The sequence below is a fragment of the Scyliorhinus torazame genome, chromosome 5, assembly GCF_047496885.1.
Source record: "Scyliorhinus torazame isolate Kashiwa2021f chromosome 5, sScyTor2.1, whole genome shotgun sequence".
Classification (NCBI taxonomy): domain Eukaryota; kingdom Metazoa; phylum Chordata; class Chondrichthyes; order Carcharhiniformes; family Scyliorhinidae; genus Scyliorhinus; species Scyliorhinus torazame.
Genome location: NC_092711.1, coordinates 216,657,811 through 216,684,717, shown reverse-complemented (window position 1 = coordinate 216,684,717; position 26,907 = coordinate 216,657,811). Strand labels below are relative to the sequence as shown.

The 26,907-nt window shown below is 48.2% G+C and overlaps 2 long non-coding RNA genes across 2 annotated transcripts in view; one reads left to right on the top strand and one right to left on the bottom strand.

The window, feature by feature from the left end:
- Positions 1-1,403: 1,403 nt before the first annotated feature.
- On the bottom strand, positions 1,404-25,497 carry LOC140420944 (uncharacterized). The gene is made up of 3 exons (XR_011946642.1): positions 25,397-25,497; positions 2,343-2,541; positions 1,404-1,614 (listed from the first exon to the last, which is right to left on the bottom strand). It is a non-coding gene; the product is annotated as an uncharacterized lncRNA (long non-coding RNA).
- Positions 14,928-26,907, top strand: part of LOC140420943 (uncharacterized) — a 125,404-nt gene continuing 113,424 nt past the window's right edge. The window contains exon 1 of the long non-coding RNA XR_011946641.1: positions 14,928-15,140. This is a non-coding gene — a long non-coding RNA (uncharacterized lncRNA). The remainder of the gene's footprint in view (positions 15,141-26,907) is intronic.

Here is a 26,907-nt window from a genome sequence, read left to right as displayed (position 1 = left end):
ACCCCTATCTCATCACCTCAAGAATTCCTGAAGCACATATCCTTGACAGATTGCCCTTTAGACAAGGAAGTCTGCCATCCTTACCCGGTCTTTCCCACACGAGATTCTGGGTCCAGAGCATTGTGGTTGACTCTGAAAGGTTTAGCAAGCCAGTCAATTCTAGGGCAATTAGGGATAGGAAATAAATGCTGACACAGCCAGCGTCACCCACATTCCATGAACAAAAAAAAACATTTCCTCATCTATGCGCTTCCTCTTAGTGACATTATCATGCAGACACAGAGTTAGCAGAAGGATAACCAAAGTGTCTTATTTTATGGGATCATCTCATCGCTCAGTCTGCTGTCTCATGTCCCTGATTGCATGCTGCCAAGTCACTGTTTGCCCTGTAATTAGGACCTCTACATGCTGCACAAGCGTAGTACCCGCTCTCCACCTGTTTGTGCCCTCCAACAGGTTAGATAAACGCACCCGCCCTGCTTTTATTTCTCTGGAACCGACCCCCAACTGTGGTAACCTCTTCCTCCTAAAGACTATTCCTTACTATTTTCCGCAAAAGTCGATCGCCCCGGTCAGCGGCCACTTGTATTCTGATGAAATCCAAATCCGTCAGCACTTCCATAAATCTTTCTGCTGTCTCCTTGCTGTATTCCAGCTAAACATTGGAAGATTCCAGCTCGACATTGGAAGGTCCAACCTCATTGTTTTTAGCCCCCCAGTACAAACTCCATCCCCTTACCACTGGCTCCATTTCCCTCACTGGCCATTTTCTCAGGTTCGAGGAGACTGCAATTCCAGCATCCTGTTCGCTCCCAAGAGGAATTTCCAATCCTATATCCTCTCAAAAACAAAGACCCTTCACTCCCGTAACATTTCATGCCTCCATTGGTACCTGAACCCGAAAATCTCATTCATAGATCTGACACCTCCAAACCCAATTGTTCCAATGGTCTCTTACTTACCTTTCATTCTATCTCAAGCTTTAGCTGATTCAAAACTCTACTGCCTCGATTCCATTCCATACCTAGTCACAGTTGTCCATCAGGCCTCGCTGTTCTCACCCAGGTTGTTCCCAGTTACATAACAGTTCAAATTTAAAATTCATATTCCCGTGTTGAAATCCCTCTCACATTTCACCCTTCCTCATCTCTGTTACTTCCTTCTTTTCTACAGCCTCCTCTCTGAACACTCAGTCCTGTTGCATTTGCTTTTTATGCATGACTCCAGCTGCACTGGACTGAAATGTCAACTTAGATTTTATGCTGAAATCTCTGGTATATGATGTGACCCTTCTGATTCAGAGGTGAGAGCCTTAACAATGAGCTAGGGCTGACATCACAAGAGAATGCTTCTGTTTGGACATTCAAAGCAAATTTAATTAAATTTTTTCTGCCATTACAATGTTGCGATAAGTGTCGCATTTCAGGACAGTCGCCACACGATAGCTGCACTGGATCCAACTAATCTTCGTTAATGTGTTTTTCTTCAGGAACTGTCCAAATATTTCCAGGCAAAACAATGACTGAGTCAAAGGCCTTGACTTTAGACCCTGTATTCATTCATCCAAAGTTATGTAGCACTGTGGTATTTATCCTCTCTTGTTGAAGACTCCAGCTGTAAGATATAGATGATCTCACACCATGTTCCAGGAATGAAACGTCAACATTTACTCAGCTCTTAAACTGTAACAGCGTGTGATAGTCAAGTAAAATTTATACATTTCAATTTCACCAGCAATTAAGCCATCCTGGCACAGTTCCTTTGAGCAATTTACTATTATGGTTTTAATGTTAAACTAACAGAGCGGAGGTAATTGCGTGAAAACTGTAGAACTTGGATAAACTTTTAATGGACGGTCAGGTTAACAATAAACACATTTGGTAGGAGGCTTCCCACTGGAAAAATCCAATGATCGCCAGCAGTCAATGATACCAGGCATTTAATTCTAATTTTGGGACTGAGATGGAAATTGGCCATAACTTTACAGTTTTATGGAAACTACTGCCAGGTTGCGGCAGTCACCAAGTGCAGGAATTCACCATCGCACATGCCCTTTCCCGTTTTCCAGTTTCTGAATACATGTTCCAGGGAAAAGTCGGCAGTGCTTCTCTTTACTATGCTAAAATATTCAATGTTAAGTATAGACTGTTTCATCGGCATTTTACTTCATAATTCATATTCTAAACCGCTGGAAATGGTAATAGAAAGAGAGTAATTGTGGTAAAATTTATAAAACCCAGCTATTGTTTATTCATGTCAATTGAATGTTGGCTAATATTGTCACTCCTATCACGTATCTCTCTTTGTTTGCAAAAATACACAGGGTTTGTGTAGATACTTACTGGTCAGGCAGTTATAATATTCAAGGATGTGCAAAGATAGCTTAACTCCTTCCAATCCTTGTGGCTCAAAGCTCGCATTTCAGCATAACAAGCAACAAAGATGTTCTTTTTTTCTTAAACAAAGCAAGGGTCTTTCATCAGTGGAATTCTTTTGTCACAACAACACTTCTTTGTATCAGATGATAATGGTTTTACTGACCTGCAGATGAAACGGAAAAAACAAATACAGTTCCTGTAGCGAGTCAAGCTCAGCAGCACAAACTTTCAGTCATGTTGCTATGCCGGAGTACAGTTGAACCCTGAGATGGTGTGGCTTTGATATTTTGCTGTGAGAGACTCTTATGGGGGAAGTGGAGCCCAGAGACTGAAAGTATATGGATCAAGTATTTCACAGAATCGCAGAAAATGTTCAGCGCAAAATGCCATTTGGCCCATTGAGTCTGCACTGGCTGACTGAAAGAACATTCTACCTAATTCCACACCCCTGCCTTGTCCCCGTAACGTTACGCATTCTTTTTTTTCAGATATCAATCCAATTCCTCTTTGAATGCCTTGATCGAACCTACCTTTACCACCATCTCAGGAAGCTCATTCCAGACTCCAACCTCCCCCTGGTTAAAAAACATTCCCCTCACATCATCTCTGCTCTTTTTGCACATTATTTTGAATCTGTGCTTCTTGCTAGTTCTTACTGCTCCCTTGAGTGGGAACAGTTTCTCACCATTTACCCTGCCCATACCCCTCAGAACCTTGAATACATCTATCAAATCTCATTTCAGCCTTCTTTTTGATGTGTTGGGTACTCTGGATGTGTGGGGACTGCGTTTACCTTAGCAGTAACATAGACAGGCTACCAACACTTGTAATAGTACAACTCTATTTTATTTAACTAAGAGCTGTTAAACATACTTGCACTGTGGGTCAACACTATGTTAGATTGACTGAAGACCTATGCCTAACCTGACCAGCCTATACTGCTAGCACATGGTGGATGTTTGTGCTACTGACTGCGGGCTCTGTCTGTCTCAGAGGCTGCATCCCGAATGAGTGGGAAAACTAGTGCCCTCTGCCTTTATAGTGACTGTGCCCTAACTGGTGATTGGCTGCTGTGTTGTGTGTTGATTGGTCTTGCAGTGTGTGTCTGCACCATCATATACTGATGTGTATATTATGACACTTTTCTCCGAGGAAAACAGTCCCACTCCCTCTAATCTAATTTCATAGCTACAGTTGTTTAGCCCTGGAGTCTTTCTTGTGAATCGCCTCTGTACTCTCTCTAATACCTTCACATCTTTCCTCAAGTATGGTGCCCAGAACTGGATGCGGTCTCCAGATGAGGGCAAACTAGTGTCTTACACATGATCTGCTTACTCTTGTACCCAATGCCTCTATTAACAAAACCTAGAAAACCTAGAATACCATATCCTTTGTTAACTCCTTTCTCAACATGTCCTCAACATTAAGGTTTAAGTGTCACAAATTTTGACATGAAATGGTACAAGATACTATCTTGCAAGATCTCAGTCCTGATGGAGGCCATTCTTGTTAGGATGAGAGACTACAGGTGTTTACAGCACTGAAGGAGGCAGTTTGACCCAAGGTGGTGGATTTTCAGTTTGCAGATCTGGAAGTACGACTGGCATTGTGGATAGGTCAAGTGTTATAGAAAGCTTTTGGATGATTCATGTAGGAGTGGCCAGTTCACAACTTCATTGTGTCTGTGTCAGACCGATGTAAAACTAATCCCATTGTCCCATCCTCTTCACTTGCATTCTTCCTTTATCATCTTAGGGTTGAAAATATTTGTTGATTTTGCTCTTAAATATTGCAGCGCTCCCCACCTTAACCCCAATGCATTTTGTGTCCTGCAAACTTCTGCGCAATTGAAGTTTCTTCTAACTTAGTAACCATTTTAAAATGATGATACCGTATCACTGACTCCTCAGCCAAAGTAAATAGTCTTCGCCTAATTGCTCAGTCAAGATCTGGATCTGAACTGGAATGAACACTCAAAGTTTATTGCTCTTAACTGATTTATAGGCAACATGTAAATTATTGCAAGATCATTTACATTAGGCAAAAGTTGACAATTACCATTTCCGAATTCAAAAGCATTTGCCAAACATTAGCGATAATGAGAGACAGTTTGTTTTTTGAAAGAGCTTTTTGAAAATGAATACTATGGTTCCATTATCCACATGGTTTGTGAGGTGTTCTTCAGTGCAAAAGGTTTGCAAAATAATTTCCAGCACCGTTCACCCCAAATTCTCGACTGACGGTGTTTAGTGGCTTTAATCTTGGAAAATAAAAAGTTTTGGCATCAAGGGATTTGGCAGGTAAGCAAATTGTGGACCTTATTCTGTTACATTTTCCTAAATTCAAATATAGTGGAGTGCCATTTTCTATCACAATAAAACTGGCCTCTTGGTAAATAATGGGCAATCAAGATCCACAGGATTAAAGCAAATTACTGCGGATGCTGGAATCTGAAGCGAAAGAGAAAATGCTGGAAAATCTCAGCAAGTCTGGCAGCATCTGTAGGAAGAGAAAAGAACTAATGTTTCGAGTCCGATGACTCTTTGTCAAAGCTTTGACAAAGCTAATCCGCAGGATTAGCTATGCTAAATTGCCCAATGTGTCCAAAGATTTGCAGGTTAGGTGGGGTTACGGGGATAGGGCAGAGGAGTGGGCCTAAGTAGGGTGCTGTTTCGGAGGGTCGGTACAGACTCGATGGGGTGAATGGCCTCCTTCTACTCTAGGAATTCTATGGTTCTAGGAGGTCACAAATTCTGGTGCTACACGTATCCTGAAGCAGTGAAGACAAAACCCCTCAAAAAACAACAAAAAACATACTCTGGATGCATTAAACCTGAAATAAAAACAGAAAGTGTTAGCAATGATCAGCAGGTCTGGCAACATCTGTGGAAGGTGAAGCAAAGTTGACTTTATCAGAAATGGTAAATGTTCTGTTGTTTTATTCATCAATTAAAGCCTACATTCTGCATTTGCCGTTCATACCACCAAAATGGCTGTCCTCCCCGATTTATTATATCATCCATTACAAGTGGTAGCCTAATCAGTGAGGAAAGCAAATTTGTAAACATCGCCAACAACTGAATGTCTCAAAGTACACTCGATGAATTACTTTTTATAAATGTTGTAACTTTGTAATGTTGGAAAAAAGGTGATATCAAGAAATGGCTGAAGGCTGGATACAGCAAAGAGTATGGACCCTGACAACATTGTGGCTGTAGTGCTAAAGACTTGTGCTCCAGAACCAGCTGTGTGCCCTAGTCAAGGTGTTCCGGTACAACGGCAACACTGGCAACTGCCCGGGAATGTGGAAAATAGTCCAGATATGTCCTGTCCCCAAAGAGGAAAATCCAATTCTGTCCCATCAGTCTACTCTCAATCATCAGCAAAGTAATGGAAGGGGTTGTTGGCAGTGCTAGCGAGAGGCAAAAACCTGCTCAGTGATGTTTCGTTTGGGTCTCATTTGGGCCACTCGGCTCATGGTTTCATTACAGTCTTGGCCCAAACGTGAACAAAAGAGCTGAATTCCAGAGGTGAGGTGAACTTGACATCAAGGCAACATTTGACCAAGCGTGGCAACAAGGAAACCTCACAAAATTGAAGTAAATGCGAACCAGAGAGAAAATTCTCCACAGATTGGAGTCAAATCTAGCACAAAGGAAGATTGTTGTGGTTGTTGGAGGTCCATTAATTCAGCCCTGGGACGTGATTGCAGCGTTCCCTCAGAGTAATGTCCTCGGCCTAAACATTTTCAAGTGCTTTCCTCCATCATAAATTCAGATGGTAGGGGATGTTGACTGATGAGTGCACATTTACGACTCCTCATATAATGAAGTAGTCCATGTCCATATGCAGCAAAACCTGGACAACATTCGAGCATGTGCTGATAAATGGCAAGTCACACAAGTACCAGGCAATGACCATCTCCATCAAGAGAGAATCTAACCATCATCCCTTGATGTTGAATGGCATTACCATCCCCTATCATCTTGCTACCATTGGCCAGAAACTGAATTGGACCAGTCATAAAATACTGTGACGACAAAGGCAAATTCTGCAGTGAGTAAATCACCTCCTGACTCCCGAAGCCTGTCCAGCATCTCGAAGACACAAGTAAAACAAATCTATCTCAAAAGGTGAGAGTTCTATGCTTTGAGTCATGACTAATACATGTCTTTACAAAACAACAGTGACTACATGTCAAAAGTATTTAGTGGCTTTAAGCGTTTCAGTGTGACCCGAAATGTGTATGCAAGTGCAATTTCTTACCTTCTCCTTTCTTTAGAGGATTCGCCAGTGTTATATTGCGCGATGGTGTTAAAACATAACAGAGATAGATTGAATGAAGAACTATATACGCAGAACAGCACAACTACTCCACTGGTCTTGTTCTCTGGAATCCCGGACTAACTCTAGCTAAGCTCCAGCAACCAGAACCACACCTAAACCCCTCATAGACTAACATTCGAGCACTCAGTCCCCGTAGGCTCTAGGCCCGTCACGTGGCCCTTACATTATCGTTCCTTAAAGGGGTCACTCTACCACATTCCTCCCCCTAATGTTCCCTGACAGATTCCTGAAATGCAAAACAGAACATCTCCATTTACAGTTATATACAGTTACAGAGAGTTAAAGTGAGGGAGCTCAAAACAAAGTTCATAAGGTAAGTCGATCCAGTGACTTCCTAACTCTTGCTGAACATCTCAACTTGGCAACTGGCTCTTCCAGGCATCCGACTCGACAGCAAGGGTAGGCTGTCCTTATGTGCTGGATTCCATTAGGCTTAACCAAGAAACTTAAGCTGTGAAGGCAGTACCATTATCTGAGATGATCACCTCTGGAAGATCATGAATGGCAAAGATTTGGTGCAGCTTGTCCACCCTAGCTGCTGCAGAGATTGAATGCATAGGCTGGACATCTAGCAGCTTCGAGTGGGCATCTATTGCAGTCAAAAACATCAAACCCAAAAAGGAACCTGCAAAGTCTATGTGGAGTCTCGGCTTTGGTCGCCCAGCCACTCCCAAGGGTGCAAACCTGTTGCAGGCGAAAGTATGTGTTGAGACTGCCAGAGGTCACACCAATTGACCATGCTTGTCAATCTCTGGCCAGTACCTTCATTTTAGATTATCCCATTGTGCAATTCTTGAAGAGGCTGCCACCCAGGGTGTGGTACCATTATTCTGCAACCCCGTCTTCGCAAGTGATTTTGTCCACATGTTGCATACACAACTAATCTGTTCTGATTTCTCAAAATATCAGCCTTTAAGAACCATCCTTTTGGTCTTGACAACACATGTCTCTGTTGGTCCACGCATTAATGTGGCCGGATGAAATAGGAAAGTTATCACGAAAATTTAGAGCTAGGATGATGTCCTGTAGAGTGGAAAATTGTTTGTGGCAGTGGAAGCCTGCTCAAAGCATCCGCATTTGATATCTGGGTCCCTGGTCTATACTGAAAGGTATACAAGTATGCGGCCAAGAGCAGTACCCATCTTTGTACATTTAGGTCGCTGCTATTGACGTGATGGGTATATCTTCACAAAAAATCCCAAGTAATAGTTTATGGTCTGAGACGAAAATGAAGTATTGACCATAAACATATTGAAGAATTTTTTTTAACAGCATAATGACCGCCAGGTTTTCGTTGCCAATCTGAGAATATTTCCTTTCAGCATTTGTCAGTGTTGTGGATGCGGAAGCAACAGATCTTTCCATGCCAACTTCCATTTTGTGTGAGGGTACTTCATCGGTACTATAGCTAATGCACCACAGGCAACAACGATGGGTTTATCTGGTTTGAAATAGACCAGTAAGGCTGCCAACTGCAGAGCCTGTTAGACCTGATCAAAAAACTTCCTCTGGGAGTTTTCCCGCTTCCAACGTTGATGCTTTTTTAGCAGTTGATGCAAGGGTGTCAAAATGGTCGACAGGTTGGGCTAAAAGCGGGCGTAATAATTGACCATCCGTAGAAAGGACTTCAATTCCGATGCATTCCTTGGTTCTGTGTCCCCTTTTATTGCCTTTATCTTATCTTCGAGTAGGTGCAATCCCTTCCCACCAATCCTAAAACGTGACCTCATCAGCCTGAAACGTGCGCTTGTCTCGCTTCAACCGAATACCGACTTCTTTAAATCTCTTCAGGACTTCTTCCAGTTTATCTCTGTGTACCTCTGGTGCTGCCCCCGTCATCAGAACATCATCGAGATACATGACAACCTTTGGTATTACAAGAAAAAGGCTCTCCATTGTAGCTGGAAAATCGCACAAGCCAATGATTCTGCGGGAATCGGCGGGCGGGCAACTACGGCGCGAAGGAGTGGCATGGGCCACTCCGGCATCGGGCCACCCCAAAGGTGTGGAATCCTCTGCACCTTCAGGGGCTAGGCCGGCGGCGGAGAGGTTTGCGTCGCGCCGGCCGGTGGGGAAGGGGCTTAGCGCCATGCCAACCGGCGCCAAAGGGCCTCCGCCACCAATGCGAGTTGGTGCATGCGCGGGAGTGCCAGCGTGTGTTGGCGTCATCCCAGCGCATTCGCAGTGGGGGATCATCTCCACGTCGGTCATCGCGGAGGACCACAGCAGCCGACGCGGAGGAAGAGAGTGCCCCCACGGCACAGGCCCGCCCGCGGACTGGTGGACCCCCGACCCCGATCGTGGGCCAGGCCACTGTGAGGGCACCGCCCGGGGTCAGATCCCCCCGCGGCCTCCCGAGGGCCCCGGTGGCCGCCCGTGCAGCCAGGTCCCGCACGTAAGTACCTACTCTAATTTACGCCGGCGAGACCAGCCAAAAACGAGCGGCCACTCGGCCCATCGCGGGCCGGAGAATCGCTGGGGGGGGGGGGGCGACCGGCGCGGCACAATTGCTGTCCCTGCCAGTGAATTTGGCAGCCGGTGGGGGCGGGATTCACGCCGCCCCCCCCGCCGGCGATTCTCCGACCCGGCGGGGGTCGGAGAATCCCGCCCAAGGTGTCTGGTGTCTGGCGCGAAAATATTTTGGTGTTGCTTCCAGCGCTACATAGACTTTGCCTTCATACCTTTGATGCATCCTCACTCTCTAGAAGACCTTGTGGTATTTCCGCAGAAACTCCTGCAAATGGCTAAGATAGCTGAATACTGTTGAGATTCACAAACAGCATCCCTCCCTGCAGGTACTCATATGTCTACTCATCCACTGCTGTGACAGCCGCTCCTGTGTCAACCTCCATTTTAAGTGGACGGCCATTGGCGATGAGGATAATCTCACCATATTAAGCTAGGATACTTCTGATGATTTTTCAGGGAACCCAAGCTTGTTCATTGGTGCCAAACTCATTTTTTGGGAAACTTGTAGTAGGCTGTCTGCCTTTGCATCTCGCTTGCAAATGACCTTTCTTATTACATCTGAAACAGCTGAATTCATTATACCTGCTTCTGTCCTTGGAGTGTACTCCCCCACAAAAGTAACAAACCTCTAAGCCTTGTGACTGCTGGTTACTTTTCTTCTTTTCAGGCTCTGCTGCTCCCTCGCTTCGGGAACCTTGAGCGGCCATCGCTTCCCACCATAATTGCTTCATCTCGGTCTGCACACTTTGCAATTGGAAAGCGCTTTGCTCAGTGCTTTCAGCCACTTGAGCAAACTCAACCTGTTTCTGCCAGAAACTGATGTGTTATGCAGGTAGGTTCGATGTGGACTGCACTCGATGCAGGGAAACTATAAATAGATGTCCAACACTGTAGAAGATCCAACACTGTTTTATTCAATGATAAAACTGATATACATATTCAGCTGTGGGTCGACACTATACTGAACTGACTGGAGACCTTTTAGTAGCCTGACCAGACTTACTAGCTACCGCATGGTGTTTGCACTTGCTAGCTCGTGGACTCTGTGGCTGGGTCCCGAGAGAGCATGAAACCTAGTGCCCTCTGTCTTTATCGTGGTAGTGTCTTGTCTGGTGATTGGCTGCACTGTGTTGTGTGCTTACTGGTCATCCTGTGTGCCAATCACTGCCTGTCTGCATCTCATTATATACATGAGTGGCTATTATGACATCTCCCCTTTTTTGTTTTCAGATAAATAAATACTAAGGTGTGCGTGCGTATATATACATATATATATATATGTATATATATATATACATATATACATATATATGCCTGACTATATACAAAAGGTGTCTAAATGAACGTATATACATAGGAAGGTGTCGATAGTGCAGATACATGTCAAATAAAACAATATTTACAGATGTTAGATCGATGAAGTCACAAAATGTACAAACGTTCAGTCTACAGATTCAGTCTTTGTGGTGGGCACCTGCACGTGGATAGGCAGGATCGCTGCCATCGCGATGGTTACATGGGCCGGCAGGATTGCTGGTAGATCAGTGGCCTCGTGGCAGGGTACGTCTGGAGGAAGCATCGTAGGCGGCGGGGCACCTCGGTCAGGTAGCGGACGAGGAACACTTCGCAATGCCCGTCTGTTGCGCCATAGCAGGGAGCCATCAGCCATGCGGACAAGGAATGATCTTGGGGCCACTTGTTTGATCACAACAACTGTGGCTGACCAGCCGCCTCGAGTAGCTCCGTGGCATGAGCATCGTATGTGGCCTTCTGTTGGGCTCGTGACTGCTGCATTTTCTGTAAGACTGTGAGGTGGTCAAGGTCTGGAACATGGATGGCTGGAACTGTGGTCCTCAGAATGCAATTCATAAGCATCTGCGCTGGAGACAACCCAGTGGACAGTGGGGTTGCCCTGTATGCCAGCATCGCCAGGTTGAAGTCGGTGCCTGAGTCTGCAGCTTTGCACAGCAACTGCTTTACGATATGGACCCCTTTCTCGGCCTTCCCGTTTGACTGCGGGTAGTGGGGACTGGAGGTTACGTGAAGGAAGTTGTAGGACTGTGCAAAATAAGACCATTCCCGGCTGTAAAAGCAAGGACCGTTGTGGCTCATTACCGTGAGCAGAATCCCATGCCTGGCGAACGTTTCTTTGCATTCTTTGATGACCGCCTGATGCGCTAAGCGTCAAGAACCACAAAGACATGTGAGACTTTAACTCAGGCTTTAATATACTACAAGGGAGGCTTACCCGACACAGACGACCCCAGAAAGAATGGGGGCTGTCCCAAAGAGGTTCTTATACTGACTCCCGGGGGAGTGGCTAAGGCGGAGCTCTCCGTGGCCAGGTCGGGTTACCTACCAGTGACCGAACCTCTGCAGAGTTACAGTACAATACACAGTATTACAGGGCCACGTTACGCACAACTATTATATACTATGTACAATGGTAGGGAGGTACAGTGGTGTATCACCACATTCACCCCTTGTTTAGAAGGAAGTCCGGTGTGAAAATTCGGAGCAGTGAACAGAGTCCATCAGGAGGTTCCGTGTCGTCAAAGGTCGAGACGAACGATGGGTTTGGTCGATCTCTTTGAACGTCGGAGCTGCGGCGCTGAGGTAGTGTCCGGCGGTATCCGTGCGGTCGGTGGTGCTGGTTCGCGAGGCGGCATGACTTCCCCCACCGCTTCGGCTGGCTCGAGGCGAAACTGCGGGATGACAGCGGCTGGCACGGAGTAGTAACAGGCCGAGGGATCGAAGGGAGCAGAGAGGGAGTGGGGTGGAGGTTGCGGGGCGAGGGCGGCAGGGGCCCCAGAGGGGGCCAGGTCCTTGATGGAGACGGTCTCCTCACGCCCGTCGGGGTACGCTATGTACGCGTACTGTGGGTTGGCGTGGAGGAGACGGACTCTCTCCACCAGTGGCTCCGCCTTAGAGGTCCGCACGTGCTTGCGGAGCAGGACGTCTCCCGGGGACAGGAGCCAGGATGGAAGCGATGTCACGGATGCCGATCTCCTGGAGAAGAGAAACATCCGCTCATGAGGGGTAGCATTCGTTGCAGTACACAAAAGAGACCGGATGGAGTGGAGTGCGGACGGGAGGGCCTCCTGCCAACGGGAGACTGGTAGGCCTTTGGACTTGAGGGCTAGCAGCACGGCCTTCCAAACAGTCGCGTTCTCCCTCTCCACCTGTCCGTTCCCCCGGGGGTTGTAGCTGGTCGTCCTGCTCGAGGCAACGCCCCTGGCGAGCAGGTACCGACGCAGCTCCTCGCTCATGAAGGAGGAGCCCCGGTCACTGTGGACGTAATTGGGATAACCGAACAGCATGAAGAGGTCGTGCAACGCTTTGATGACGGTGGCGGAGGTCGTGTCGGGGCAGGGAATGGCGAAGGGGAACCGCGAGTACTCGTCGATGACGTTGAGGAAGTACGTGTTGCGGTTGTGGGTGGGGAGGGGCCCTTTGAAGTCAATGCTGAGACGTTCAAAGGGGCGGGTGGCCTTGATTAGGTGCGCCTTGTCTGGCTTGTAGAATTGCGGCTTGCACTCCGCACAGACTTGGCAGTCCCTAGTCATGGCCTTGACCTCCTCGACTGAGAAGGGTAGGTTGTGGCCCTTGATGTAGTGGTAGAGCCGCCTGACGCCCGGGTGGCAGAGGTCATTATGTAGTGCCCGCAGCCGGTCATCCTGTGCGTTGGCACAAGTACTACGGGACAGGGCATCAGGAGGATCATTGAGCTTACCTGGCCGGTATAAGATAGTATAATTGTAGGTGGAGAGTTCGATCCTCCACCGTAATATCTTATCATTTTTGATTTTACCTCGTTGTTTGTTGTCGAACATGAACGCAACTGATCGTTGGTCAGTAACGAGGGTAAATGGTTTTCCGGCCAGGTAGTGCCTCCAGTGCCGGACGGCTTCCACTATGGCTTGTGCCTCCTTCTCAACAGAGGAGTGGCTGATCTCGGGGCCTTGGAGTGTGCGGGAAAAGAAGGCGATGGGCCTGCCCGCCTGGTTGAGGGTGGCACCCAGGGCAAAGTCGGAGGCATCGCTCTCGACTTGGAATGGTGCAGACTCGTCTACCGCATGCATGGCGGCTCTGGCAATAGTAGTTTTTAGGAGGTGGAAGGCCTGGCAGGCCTCGGGCTGGAGGGGGAATGAGGGGGAACGGAGGAGGGGTCGGGCCTTGTCAGCGTACTCGGGCACCCACTGGGCATAGTAGGCAAAGAGTCCGAGGCATCGCCTCAGTTCTTTGGGGCAGGTGGGAATGGGGAGTTCGAGAAGGGGGCGCAGACGGTCGGGATCGGGGCCGAGGACACCGTTCTCCACCACGTAGCCGAGTATGGCGAGGCGGGTGGTGCCGAAAACACATTTTGCCTCGTTGTACGTGAGGTTGAGGCGTTTGGCAGTTTGGAGGAATTTCGTGAGGTTGACGTCATGGTCCTGCTGGTTGTGGCCGCAGATGGTGACGTTGTCCAGATACGGGAAGGTAGCCCGCAGTCTGTTCTGGTCCACCATTTGGTCCATCTGCCGTTGGAAGACCGAGACTCCATTGGTGACGCCAAAGGGTACCCTAAGGAAGTGGTAGAGGCGGCCGTCCGCCTCGAAGGCCGTGAAGTTACGGTCCTCCGGGCGGATAGGGAGCTGGTGGTAGGCGGATTTCAAGTCTATGGTGGAGAACACCCGGTACTGTGCAATCTGGTTGACCATGTCAGATATGCGGGGGAGGGGATACGCATCAAGCAGCGTGTACCGGTTGATGGTCTGACTGTAGTCAATGACCATGCGGTGTTTCTCACCAGACTTGACTACCACCACTTGGGCTCGCCAGGGGCTGGTGCTGGGAGCAATGATATTTTCCGAGAGAAGGCGCTTAATCTCCGCTCGAATGAATTGGCGGTCCCCGAAACTGTAACGCCGACTTTTAGTAGCCACGGGCTTGCAGTCGGGGGTGAGATTAGCAAACAGTGAAGGGGGGGGGATCCTGAGCGTGGAGAGACTACAGGTGGGACCCGGGGGGGAATCAGGGAAGAACTGGGGGTTGGAGACCGAGAGGGGGGGGAGGGGGCCGTTAAAATGCAAGGTGAGGCTGCGCAGGTGGCATTGGAAGTCCAGGCCGAGGATCGCGGCGGCGCAGAGGTGAGGGAGGACCATGAATTTGAAATCCTGGAACACCGCGCCGTTCACTGAGAGGGTGACGACGCAGTAGCCCAAAACCTCGGCCGACTGGGAGTTGGAGGCCATGAAAATATGCCTGCGCGTGGGTAGTACCTTGAGGGAGCAGCGGCGCACGGTGTCTGGGTGTAGGAAGCTCTCCGTGCTGCCGCTGTCGAAGAGGCAGGTAACAGTGAAACAGTTTACCTGAACCTCCATGGTGGATCTGGCGAGCTGATGCGGTCGGTCCTGGTCGAGGACGATGGATGCGATGGTGGAGCTGTTGGAGAAGGGTTCCGGATCCGAGGAGCGGCCTGTGGGAGAAGGTGGCAGCGCCCAGACGTCGTAGGCTGCTGCTGGAGGCCAGGTTGCTGTTGGTGGCTGCATCTCCTTTGTTTGCAGCATTTCGGTCCAGTGCGCAGGACCGGAAGTGACGAGCGGCGGTGGACCGGAAGTGACGCAATTCGGTGACGGAAGGGACCCGGAAGCGACGATCGGCGACGGACCGGAAGTGACGATCGGCAACGGACCGGAAGTGAAGAGCGGCGAACCGGAAGTGACGATCTGTGGACCGGAAGTGACGATCGGCGAACCGGAAGTGACGATCGGCGAACCGGGAGTGAAGTGAGCCGGGCCGGGGATGATCAAAGATGGCGGCGCCCTTGCGTCGCACATGTTGAGCAGCGAGCCGGGAACGGAGGACGGCGGCACCCCGGAGTAGCAGACCGCGGCGTTGGACCCCGAGGCAGCAGTGGAGCGGCAGACGTTTGCAAAGTGGCCTTTCTTGCCACAGGCTGAACAGGTAACATCTCTAGCAGGGCAGCGTTTCCTGGGGTGTTTTGCCTGGCCACAAAAATAACACTGGGGCCCAGGCATTAGTTTTACTGCTGGTGTGGCTGGGTGGGCCCTGACTTGCAGGGGTTGTTGCTGGGAGGTAGCGGCCACGTAGGGAGCGTGGACAGGAGCAAAGGAAGTTTGTGCAGGCGTGTAGGACGCATTATTGTCGTAGGCTGCCTGTTGGGCCTCTGCCATAGTGACTGCCGTGTCCAGAGTCAGGGTAGTTTGTGTCAGAAGGAGTTGGCGAATCGGGACGGAAGCAATGCCAGCTACAAAGGCATCAAGCGCCAGGGCCTCAGTGTTCTGCTCAGCGGAGACTGCTGGCGCGTTGCAGGTGAGCGCGAGGGCACGGAGGTCCCGAACAAACACGGATAGGGGTTCACCCGGCTGCTGGTGCCGGGAGGCAAGGCGGTGGCGGGCGTAAATAGAATTAACAGTTCGTGCATACCGGCTTTTGAGCTTCACGATGGCATCGGCGTAGGTCGTTGTTCCCGTGATGAGGTCGAAAAGCCCGTAGTCGAGCCGTGAGCACAGGAGGTTGAGTCGGTCGGCGTCCGTTTTGGCGAAGGCGGAGGATGCTTCCAGGTAGGCCTCGAAACACCGGAGCCAGCAGTTGAAAAGGTGATCTGCGCGTGGAGCGTGGGGGTCGAGCGAGAGCTTGTCGGGTTTCAGAGCAGCCTCCATTATAACTGTAGTATATTAAATTGATGCGCTAAGCGTCAAGAACCACAAAGACATGTGAGACTTTAACTCAGGCTTTAATATACTACAAGGGAGGCTTACCCGACACAGACGACCCCAGAAAGAATGGGGGCTGTCCCAAAGAGGTTCTTATACTGACTCCCGGGGGAGTGGCTAAGGCGGAGCTCTCCGTGGCCAGGTCGGGTTACCTACCAGTGACCGAACCTCTGCAGAGTTACAGTACAATACACAGTATTACAGGGCCACGTTACGCACAACTATTATATACTATGTACAATGGTAGGGAGGTACAGTGGTGTATCACCACACCGCCTTCGATGTGAGGTCGGACAGTTTCACCACTTCTGGGTAACTGAAGAAGTAGTCGACCAGGAGTATGTAGTCACGCCCCTTGGCATGGAAAAGGTCCACACCTACTTTGGACCACGGAGAGGTCTTGATCTCGAGCTGTTGCTGCATTTCCTTGGGTTGAGCTGGTTGAATCTTCTGACAGGTAGGGCAGTTGAGGACTGTGTCGGCCATGTCTTGGTTGATGCCCGGCCAATAGACCGCCTCCCGAGCTCTGCGTCAGCATTTCTCAACCCCAAGGTGACCCTCATAGAGTTGGCCCAGCACCATAGCCCACATGCTCTGGGGAATTACGATCCTGTCGAGTTTCAGAAGGATTCCCTCCACCACCGTCAGGTCGTCTTTTACGTTATAGAACTGGGGACATTGTCCCTTCTGCCAGCTATTGGTAAGGTGCTGCATCACGCACTGTAGCAGAGGATCCTAGGCCGTCTCCTCACGAATTTGGACCACCCATTCATCAGAGGCACACAACTGCACTTGCGCTTCAATATGGCAGATGAAGTCACTTTGTTCACATAGTGTGGTAATGGACCTGGATAGGGCATCTGCAACGATCAGCTCTTTGCCTGACATGTAGACAAGTTTGAAGTCTTGGCGGCGTAGCTTAAGAAGAATTCGCTGTAACCGAGGTGTCATGTCATTTAAATCCTTTAGATTATATGGACTAGAGGCCTGTGGTACGTTTCTACCGTGAATTTTGGCCGGCCGTAAACGTAGTCGTGAAACTTGACTGTCCCTGTCAGGAGGCACAGACACTCCTTCTCAATCTGAGCGTACCGTTGCTCAGTGGGCGTCATGGCCCAGGAGGCATACGCCACTGGAGCCCAGGACGAGGAGTCATCTCGTTGAAGGAGCACCGCCCCAATGTCGTCCTGGCTTGCATCAGTCGATATCTTGGTTTCCTTGGTTGGTTCGAAGAATGCTAGAACCGGGGCTGTGGTGAGCTTTGCTTTCAGCTCACGCCATTCCTCTTCATGCGTGGGCAGCCACTGGAATTCCGTCGACTTCTTGACAAGATGGTGGAGGGCCGTGGTGTGGGATGCCACATTGGGAATGAATTTCCCAAGGAAGTTGACCATCCCGAGGAAGCGGAAGACCGCCTTCTTGTCCTCCGGGGTCTTCATGGCGTTGATCGCCGAGACCTTGTCGGCATCTGGCCGCACACCCTGCTGCGAGATGTGGTCACCCGGGAACTTAATATCTGATTGACCAAATGAGCACTTGGCCCTGTTGAGCTGGAGACCATGTTCATGAATTCTCTGGAATACCTTCTTGAGGTGAGCGATGTGTTCCTGGGGTGTTGTGGACCAGATAATTACATCGTCAACATATACTCGCACCCCCTCGATGCCCTCCATCATCTGCTCCATGATGTGGTGAAATACTTCGGAGGCAGATATGATCCCAAAAGGCATCCGGTTGTAGCAGTAGCGACCGAACGGGGTGTTGAACGTGCACAGCTTGCGACTGGACACGTCCAGCTGTATTTGCCAAAAACTCTTGGAGGCGTCCAGCTTAGTAAAGAATTTGGCATGAGCCATCTCACTGGTCAACTCTTCACGTTTTGGTATTGGGTAATGCTCCCGCATGATGTTGCGGTTTAGATCCTTAGGGTCAATGCAAATGCGAAGCTTCCATGACGGCTTCTTTACGCAGACCATGGAGCTGACCCGGTCTGTTGGATCTGTGACCTTCGATGTGATGCCCTGATCTTGGAGATCCTGTAATTGCTTCTTCAGATGATCCTTGAGGGGTGCCGGCACCCGGCGTGGTGCATGAATTACAGGGGTGGCGTTCGGCTTGAGCAGGATTTTATATCGGTATGGGAGCGTGCCCATTCCATCGAATATGCTGTGGTACTGCGTGATAATGTCATCTATGTCGGCTTGCAAGTTTCCATCAGGCGAGGCCGTCGCCGGTGATGGTGTGGATTCGCTGAACCAGGTTCAGGAGCTTGCAGGCTCGAGCACCGAGCAGGGACGCCCTGTCAGGCCCGACGATTTCAAACCGCAGTGTTGCCTTGATCGCCTTGTTGGATACCCCTAGTTGACAAGATCCCCTGGGAGCTATGGCATTGCCATTGTAGTCAAGGAGCTGGCAGGTCGGTGGAAGAATGCTTGGTCTGGCACGGATGGTGTCGAGGTTGGATTTTGAGATGAGGTTCGCTGATGCGCTGGTGTCCAGTTTAAATCGGATGCGAGCCTTGTTCACTGTGAGGACAGCAGACCACTCGTCGTCGGGATCCACACTAAGGATTGAGAGGCGTTTCGCCGTTGTGGTGGAAGGCAGCGCATGTGTAGTCATGATGCCCACCCAATCTGGGGACTTTAGGCACTCAGCATCAGGGTCTGTTGGGCTGTCGGGATCGGAATCGGGCATGCCTTGTTGTATTGAGCGGACATTTCTGCGCCGCAGCTGGGATCGCTGGCTGCTGAGCGGTGGACCAGATCTGCAAAGGGCTGCGTAGTGGCCAAGCTTGCCACACTGTACACACCGGCGTCCTTTTGCCGGATATAGCCGCTTTAAATGGGCGGTGCCACAATTCAGACACGTCATGACGCCGACGTCAGCGCGTTCTGTGTGCCATCGCGCATGTGCAGTGCGGTCGGTCGACGTACGCACCTGCACAGTCGGATTGTCAGGCTCGTCGTCCACTCAGCGCATGCACAGGGACCCGGAAAATGCGTGCGAAACGGCCACTCTCCTCGATGCTCAGGCCCTGCATTTGTGCAATGGCCTGCACCCGTTCCGCCTCGGGGAGGCCAGCTTTGCAGTTTCTGCCGCCCTGATGTGGGAGTAACGATTCTTGGCATGCTCATGGACAATGCACGTCTCGATAGCGACAGAGAGGGTCAACTGTTTGACTTTCAGGAGCTGCTGCCGAAGGGAGTCGGAGTGGACCCCGAAAACCATCTGATCCCGGATCATGGAATCAGCCGTCAAGTCATAGTTACATGACTGCGTTAGGATGCGGAGATGGGTCACGAAGGACTGAAAAGGTTCATCCTTACCCTGAAGCCTCTGCTGGAAAACGTACCGTTCAAAGCTCTCATTCACCTCAATGTCGCAGTGGCTGTCAAACTTCAGCAGGATTGTTTTGAATTTTGTTTTTTCGCTGTCAGGGAGTTGTAGATGTGGATGGCGTGGTCCCCCGCGGTGGAGAGAAATAGCGCGATCTTCCTGGCATCCGATGCTGCTTCGAGGTCGGAGGCCTCGATGTACAAGAGGAACTTTTGCTTGAAGATTTTCCAATTGGCGTCGAGGTTGCCGGAGATGCGGAGCTGCGGAGGAGGCTGGCTGTTTTACATTTCATCGGATGGCTGCTTGCTGGTCAATGCTGATTCACTCGAGGTAGGTCCGTTAAGATCAGTATCACTCTGGTAACATGATGTGTTAGGCAGGTAATTTTGACTCGATGCAGGGAAGCTAGAAACAGGCGTCTAACACTGAAGGAGATCCAACACTGTTTTATTCAATGATAGAACTGATATTCATATTCAGCTGTGGGTCAACACTATACTTAACTGACTGGACACCTTTTAGTAGCCTGACCAGACTTACTAGCTACCGCATGGTGTTTGCACTTGCTAGCTCGTGGACTCTGACTGTCTCAGTGGCTGGGTCCCGAGAGAGCATGAAACCTAGTGCCCTCTGGCTTTATAGTGGTAGTGTCTTGTCTGGTGATTGGCTGCACTGTGTTGTGTGCTTACTGGTCATCCTGTGTGTCAATCACTGCCTGTCTGCATCTCATTATATACATGAGTGGATATTATGACAGAAACTTCATCTGAATATTTCGGTTGTTGATCCCACAGGCTAACCGGTCATGCAGCATGACATTGAGAGATCTACCAAATTCACAATGTTCAGACATTTGTTGAAGTCTGGCTACGAAAACAGATACCGTTTCACCCGGACCTCTGATAGATGTATGAAATTTAGAGTGCTGCATAATGATGGAGAGTCGGGAATTATAATGGTCCCTCACTAACTATACCAATTGATCAAAGGAATTGGAGTCCGGAACCTCCGGGGATGTTAAACTTAGAACAAGGTTTGTTTCTCTTCTGCCATTATTTCATTGGCAGTGAAAAAGTATCAAAGCATATCAACATATTGGTCCCAACTTCCAACCTCTGGATGAAATGGATCAATTTTTACAAATAATGGCATCGCTATTCAACTGCAGACGATCTTTTACCTTTTCAGTATTCTGAGAGACTCTTGCCCCCATTCCAAATTTTCGGCGAGTTTCCTTCGACTGGCTTGATTTATTCTTGTTGTCAGTGTTATCTTGTGAGGTGAGTGATGAGGCAGTGCTAAACCACAACAGGACTTTATTGAACTAAGAAAAACTATAAAGACAGGACAGCACAACTAGTACACAAAGCTTGTTCCCACGACTCCTGGACTAACTCTGGCCAATCCCCAACAGTCAAAACCGCGCCTAAACTACTGATAGGATAAAGTTTGCACGCTCTGCCCCCAAAGGCTCTGGGCGCATCATGTGGCGCTCGAAGTATCGCCTTTTAAAGGGGTCTTGCTGCCACATTCTTGGATATCTCCCTGATCTGAATGATTTTTAGCATTAACCTGATTGGTTCCTTTGCTGTCTTCTACACCTGAGTGCTGCCTGCTGTATCGGTGCAAAGCAAGGGAGCATGGCAGCATTGTTTGCACACCAGGTGTTAATGTCAGCCTGCTCTTCTTAAAGACAAGCTATCCGTCTGCAAGGAACATTAGTGCTTTAATTTAAATTATAACAAACTGAACACCAGGGCACAGAAAGGATTCTAAAGTAATGGCTGCAACACTGGTGGCATTCATGGTAGGGGAAGACAGGAGGAGAAGTGTCACAGTTGCATAGGAGGCTAGAGGCTAAGGAGAATGTGGGATAAAAGGCTAAGGGAAAGATAGGGTGAAAGAATAAGGGAATGTGGCATGGGGCAGGGCTATGGGATGGAAGGGACAAACGGCAAAGAAGGGAGGGTGAAGATGGTGATGGAGCTGCCGGTCTTTTGGCCTCCTAGTCGGCAAATTGGGAGCTGATCAGGTTCGACAGCCCTGAAGATCTTGTTCCGCAGCCAGCTCCTGGTCCTTACCTGGCTCATCCTGACATAATCCTCGTCCGACACGGTCTGCTGCCCTCATCTAGCATGTCGCCCCGCTGCCGCACAATGTTGGGCAGGACGGAGCAGACTACCATGATGCGTGCGACCCTTAAGGGCTGTACTGGAGATCCCCACCAGAGCAGTCCAGGCAGCGGAAGTGCATCTTTAGAAGCTAGATGCATGCTCGATGGCGATGCTGGTTGTTGAGTGTGCGTAATTATATTGCCTCTCCGCCTCGGTCTGCAGCCACTGCACAAGCATCATCAGCCATGACCTCAGTGGGCAGGCCCTGTTATCCACTCGCCAACTCCTCACCCGAGGGAGTACCTCAAAGGTGCCGGGAACCTCTGAGTGCATCAGGAAGAATACATTGTTCAGGGAGTGGAACCCCCTCCTGTTAATTTTGAGCCAGTGCTGTAAGGGTGAAATGAGTGCCATCAATAACCCCCTGGATCGAAGGTATGCCAACGATGGTCTTGGTGGGCCTGGTCCTGGTTAAAGTGGATGTAGATAGCTTCTTGGACATCTTGGATGCACCTGGTCATGGATGTTTGCGAAATCCCACAATGCAATGTCCCTGTTCGAGCCCTGGAATGAGTCAGAGGCATAGACTTTGAGGGAAGCCTCCTCCTAACCCAGCATGACTCCCGGCTGGGAAAAGTGGACATGGAGATTTGGGCTTCTGGCCCTTAATCGCAATCAAATAAATGCAAAGGAGCGAGGAGCGGTCAGCATGTTTCTGCCCGTCCGGGGTGGGGAGCCCGCTACAGCCAATGGGGGCGCCAGTGCTTGGCTCCAACCCTGTTTTTGGGCTGAATCTGGGTTCTCCGGTCAACATGAATTTCCGATCTTAATGTCGGGGAGCGGAGAATCCCACCTATCCTGGCATTGGAGGCAAGAAGGGTCACTAATTTGATCCAGGGTATGGAGGGAGGTTGAGTAGATTGGGCCTGTAGTCATTGGAGTTCAGAAGAATGAGAGGCGGCCTTATTGAGACATATAGGATTTTCAGAGGGCTTGAGGTTATTTCCCTTTGTGGTAGAGTCTAGGACCAGAGGACATAATCTCAGAGTAAGAGGTCACTCATTTAAGACAGTTCAGAGGGTAGTGAGTCTGTGGAATTCTTTACCACAGAGAGCTGTAGAGGCTGGGTCATTAAGTTGTTCAAGTCTGAGATAGACAGATTTTTAATCAGTAAGAGAACGGAATAGTTATGGGGATAAGGCGGGAGAGTGGGGTTGAGGATTATAGCAAAGCAGTCATCACTGTAGAGTTTGCAAATTCTCCCCATGTCTGCATGGGTCTCACCCTCACAACACAAAAGATGTGCAGGGCAGGTGGATTGGCCATGCCAAATTATTCCTTAATTGGAAAAATTAGAAAAACATATATGATCTCACTGAATGGTGGTGCAGATTCGATGGGCAGTCTGATGGAACACAAGGCAAGTTTGTACAATCTGCCCTCATAATCTAATGGTCTGAACTCAGAATAATTCTGGCAAATCTGCACTTTGTCCACTGAGATGCTTGTATACCCTCTCGGAGGTGGGATGCCCAGAACTGCCTCGTGCCACAAAACTCATGGCCATTATGAACTCAGCCAAACAATTTAGCTTCCACATCACCTCAAGTAACTCCAACTCAACAAAGAGTCGCATTCTTACCCCATCAGTTCGAGTTTCTTCAGGGGAAAACAGCCGCTTCTTTTTCTGCAATGCAATCAAAAATGACTTTGCAAGCAAATGATGATTTTTCCATACAAAATGCCACCAGAGAAGGGAGGAATCTGGGAAGTTTCCATTTTTCTACTGGTTTTTCTGCCAGTTTTTATGTCCATCATGAATGTTCACTTCCTAGTGTGAATGAGCCCAATATTTGCTTTCTCAATAACGGCAAGGCGAATGGTGTGCTTGGTGTTATTTTTGCCTCGATAACAGGGCAGAAGTGAGATTAAAGATGGAATTCAAAACATTACTGTCTGAGTTTCCTTTTTCTGCCATTGCTTTTCGAAAATCTTGCTGTGTGGCTTGTCACTACACCATATGACACTGCTGGACTTGCACAGTAGATATGAAACAAACTCGCCATTAAATCTTACCCAAATTGACATTCAATTTGCATTTCTGCCGTCCTTGTGCTTGTCAATTTTATAATCCCTTAATTTGGTTGGTTAAAGAGATATTCTGTTGCTTGCCCTGTTCGTTTTGATAGCAGGTGTCCTGTGAAGAGTGCTACACCATCTCCAATGCCCACCTCCAGGGCTGGAGAGTAAACATACAAGGGCAAATCTAACTAACGGCATGCACATTAGGGTCACACTAATTTGACTCTAATTAGTTTGTTAATGAACTAATTAGTTTGTCAAATCAAGGCCATGGATTTATCACCATCTGATTGGCATCTAACTTCCTCCACAGGCTCCATGGTAAACAATTCAGCCACATGCTCCGCACTTGGAGATTTTAGCACCTTTCCTCCATATTGCCTTAAGGTTAAAGGTCATTCCTTCCTTCACTCTTTTCTTTGTGAGGTAATCTTGTTTTGAAGATACGAGGCAAAATGGCCACGCGGCTGTTTTGTGTGTGACTTGTACCAAATGCACCTCAACACCTTTCCTATAGTGGACCATACAGTGAAGTATGCTTTTCTGGTGGTTCTGGCTGGTTTGTCACTGTGTCCAAAACTGGGATGGTGGTATCAAAATGCATAATGTCGAAAGTCTAAGTTGACCATTTGGAACTGGTTCAGTTGCTAAATATTTGGAAACGTCAATCATTAAATGCCTTAACTTACTTCTAATTATGTGAATAAACAGTTACTATTTTTGTTCCTTAACGGGATATGGGCATTGCTGGCTAGGTCAAATTTTTTTTATTGCCATTCCTAATTGCCCTTGTGAAGGTGGTGGTGAGCCACTTTATTGAACTCCTGCAGTCCTTGTGCTGTTAGGGAGGGTGTTCTCGGATTTTGACCCAGCAACAGTGAAGGAATGGCGACATAGTTCAAAGTCAGGATGCTGTGTGGCTTGGAGGGGATCTTGCAGGTGATGGTGTTTGCATGCATCTGCTGCTGGTGGAGGGAAGATCAATGATGAAGCAGTTGAAGATGGTTGGGCCAAGCACACTACCCTGAGGGACTTCTGATGTCCTGGATTGAGCTGATTGACCTACAGCAACCACAACCATCTACTTTTGAGCCAGGCATGACTCCAACCAGTGGAGACGTTTTCCGCTGATTCCCAGTGTCTCCAGTTTTGCTAGGGCTCCTTGATACAACATCAGGTTGAATGATGCCTTGATGTCACTCTCACCTCACTTCTTGAGTTCTGCTCTTTTGTCCATGTTTGAACCAAGGTCAGAAGCTCAGTGGCCCTGGTGGAACCCAAACTGAGAGTCCATGAGCATGTTGTTGCTGAGTCAGTGTTTTTAACGACCCCTTCCACCACTTTGCTGATAATCTATAATAGACTCATGGGGAGGTAATTGACTAGGTTGGATTGTTCTTCTTTTTGTGGACAGAACATACCTGGGCAGTTTTCCACATTTCCGCTTTGTTCATGATTGTGGGCAATAACCCCATGTCTTTCACCCACATAACTACAATACATATGGACAGGACGATTCCACTCAGAGTGATTTTGTTCACTTCATTGATCCATGAGCAGCAATAAGCTCCTTCAGTATTTGAGATCCATATCTAGGTTACTGTGTTAATTTATTCATTCATCCATCAAAGATTTATTCATTGTATCACTCTCAGGCAGCGTGTATAGTCCATGCAAAATCTCTTGCAATTATGATTACGCCTCAAGTGAGGGGAAATGTAGAGAGAATGTTAAAGAATGTGTCCAGCTCAAAAACAACTTGCTTGGGTTCACCCACTCACTCAGTTGCAGAAACTGCACTCCAGGAAAATTAAAGGGCCCACTCTTAGTCCCCTTTCCGAGCTAACTGTGCTAAGGCACTTACATTGGGTGGGTATCAATTTGTTTCCGAAAGGACTGTACTTGAAAACTAGACCAAGACACAGGATTTTTAATTTAAATGTAGTTCTACCTTGCCTGTTGAAGCTGCGCCTATTTCCTCAGACATTTCTGCCGTTGCTCTACCAGTGTGAGATTGAGATTGCTTCCGATCTGCCAGTGGACTCCAGGCACTCCTGCATGATGCAATATCTTTTCAAAAGAGAACCCATGGCGCAGTGAGAAGGTCAATGAGAAGGTCAATCAGAGAGACAATGGAACAATGAAGTTGAGCACAAACCATTTGAAGCAAAGAAGCCAATAATGAGTCACCTTCAGGCAAAATAAAGAATCATTGGTAAATATGAAATTGCACAGCCCACCATAAGGATATAAAGTCAGATACGTTGACTGTCTCCTCTCTGTGGGAGTCAAATATGTTTCTTTTCTTTCAGTTCCAAGAATGCTCTCTGTCTGTTTGTGCCATGGGCTCAAGGTCATGCTTCACCATTGATGGCCGTGCCTTCAGCTGTCTGGGTCACAATCTTTAGAATTCCCTTTCCAAACCTCCCTGACTCTCTTTCCTCCATTAAGACCCTCCTTAAAATCTACTCCTTTGATCAAGCTGTTTGCCACCTGCCTCAAGATCTCCAATGGATTCACTGTCAAAGAGCATTCCTGTGAAGCACTGAAGGAGCCATGTTAAAGGTGCTGTATAGATGCAAGCTATTTTGTACTAGAACATGCTAAAACACACCGACTGTCAACGTGCAGGATTAGAAACATTGCAGCCATGTGTGGTTCAACCACTACGTGCAGCGTAGTAATGTGTAGTCATAATGGATTCATTCAGGTAGTGGCTTTATCAGTGCGATTACAGACAGGTTTAACAGAATGCTTTATCCCCTTTCTTGGATGGGTGTTTTGAATTGTATGGAGAGAAAAAAAAGCAAGCTTTAGCCTTTCAGAACCCAAAGACTAATCATCTGTCATTTTGGACTAAAAGCTCTCAAGGTAAACAGCAATGACCCCAAATGAATTTAAGTGCAGTAACTCACTTCGTTCCTGTAAGCTTTAAGTGCAATTAATGTGTTCGCTGATACTTATGAGTTAATCATAAGTATCATTGAATAAATAGCTTAACTTCTTATAACTGTAACCATTAGCAACTTTTTGTGTTTAATGGGTCCCCTGTAGTAATCTTACTGATTTATTTAATTATATCAGCGTTTGATCTCTGTTGGTGTCCTTGAAAAAAGCATGTTAAGGAGACAACATTCTGGAAAAAGTCCTTTTATTCCTTTAACAGTGGCAGGTCACATTAACACTGCAGATGTATCACAGCAGACATTAGGACAGACTCTCAGATAATTGCTCATTTAAATCATTTAACTTGTCATATTACAAAAAGTCAAAGGTGCCAGTTTCCATTACTGGCTAGAAATAAAACCAAAATTACAGAGGATAAAACATATTTATGATAGAAATGACTTTCTGTACTTAATTAGTGTATGATGCAGTGTTCAATGATTGCCAATTAACCCAATCTCCGTTGAGTTTTTCTCTCGTCGTCACTGATATTAACACCACCATTTTGGATATAGA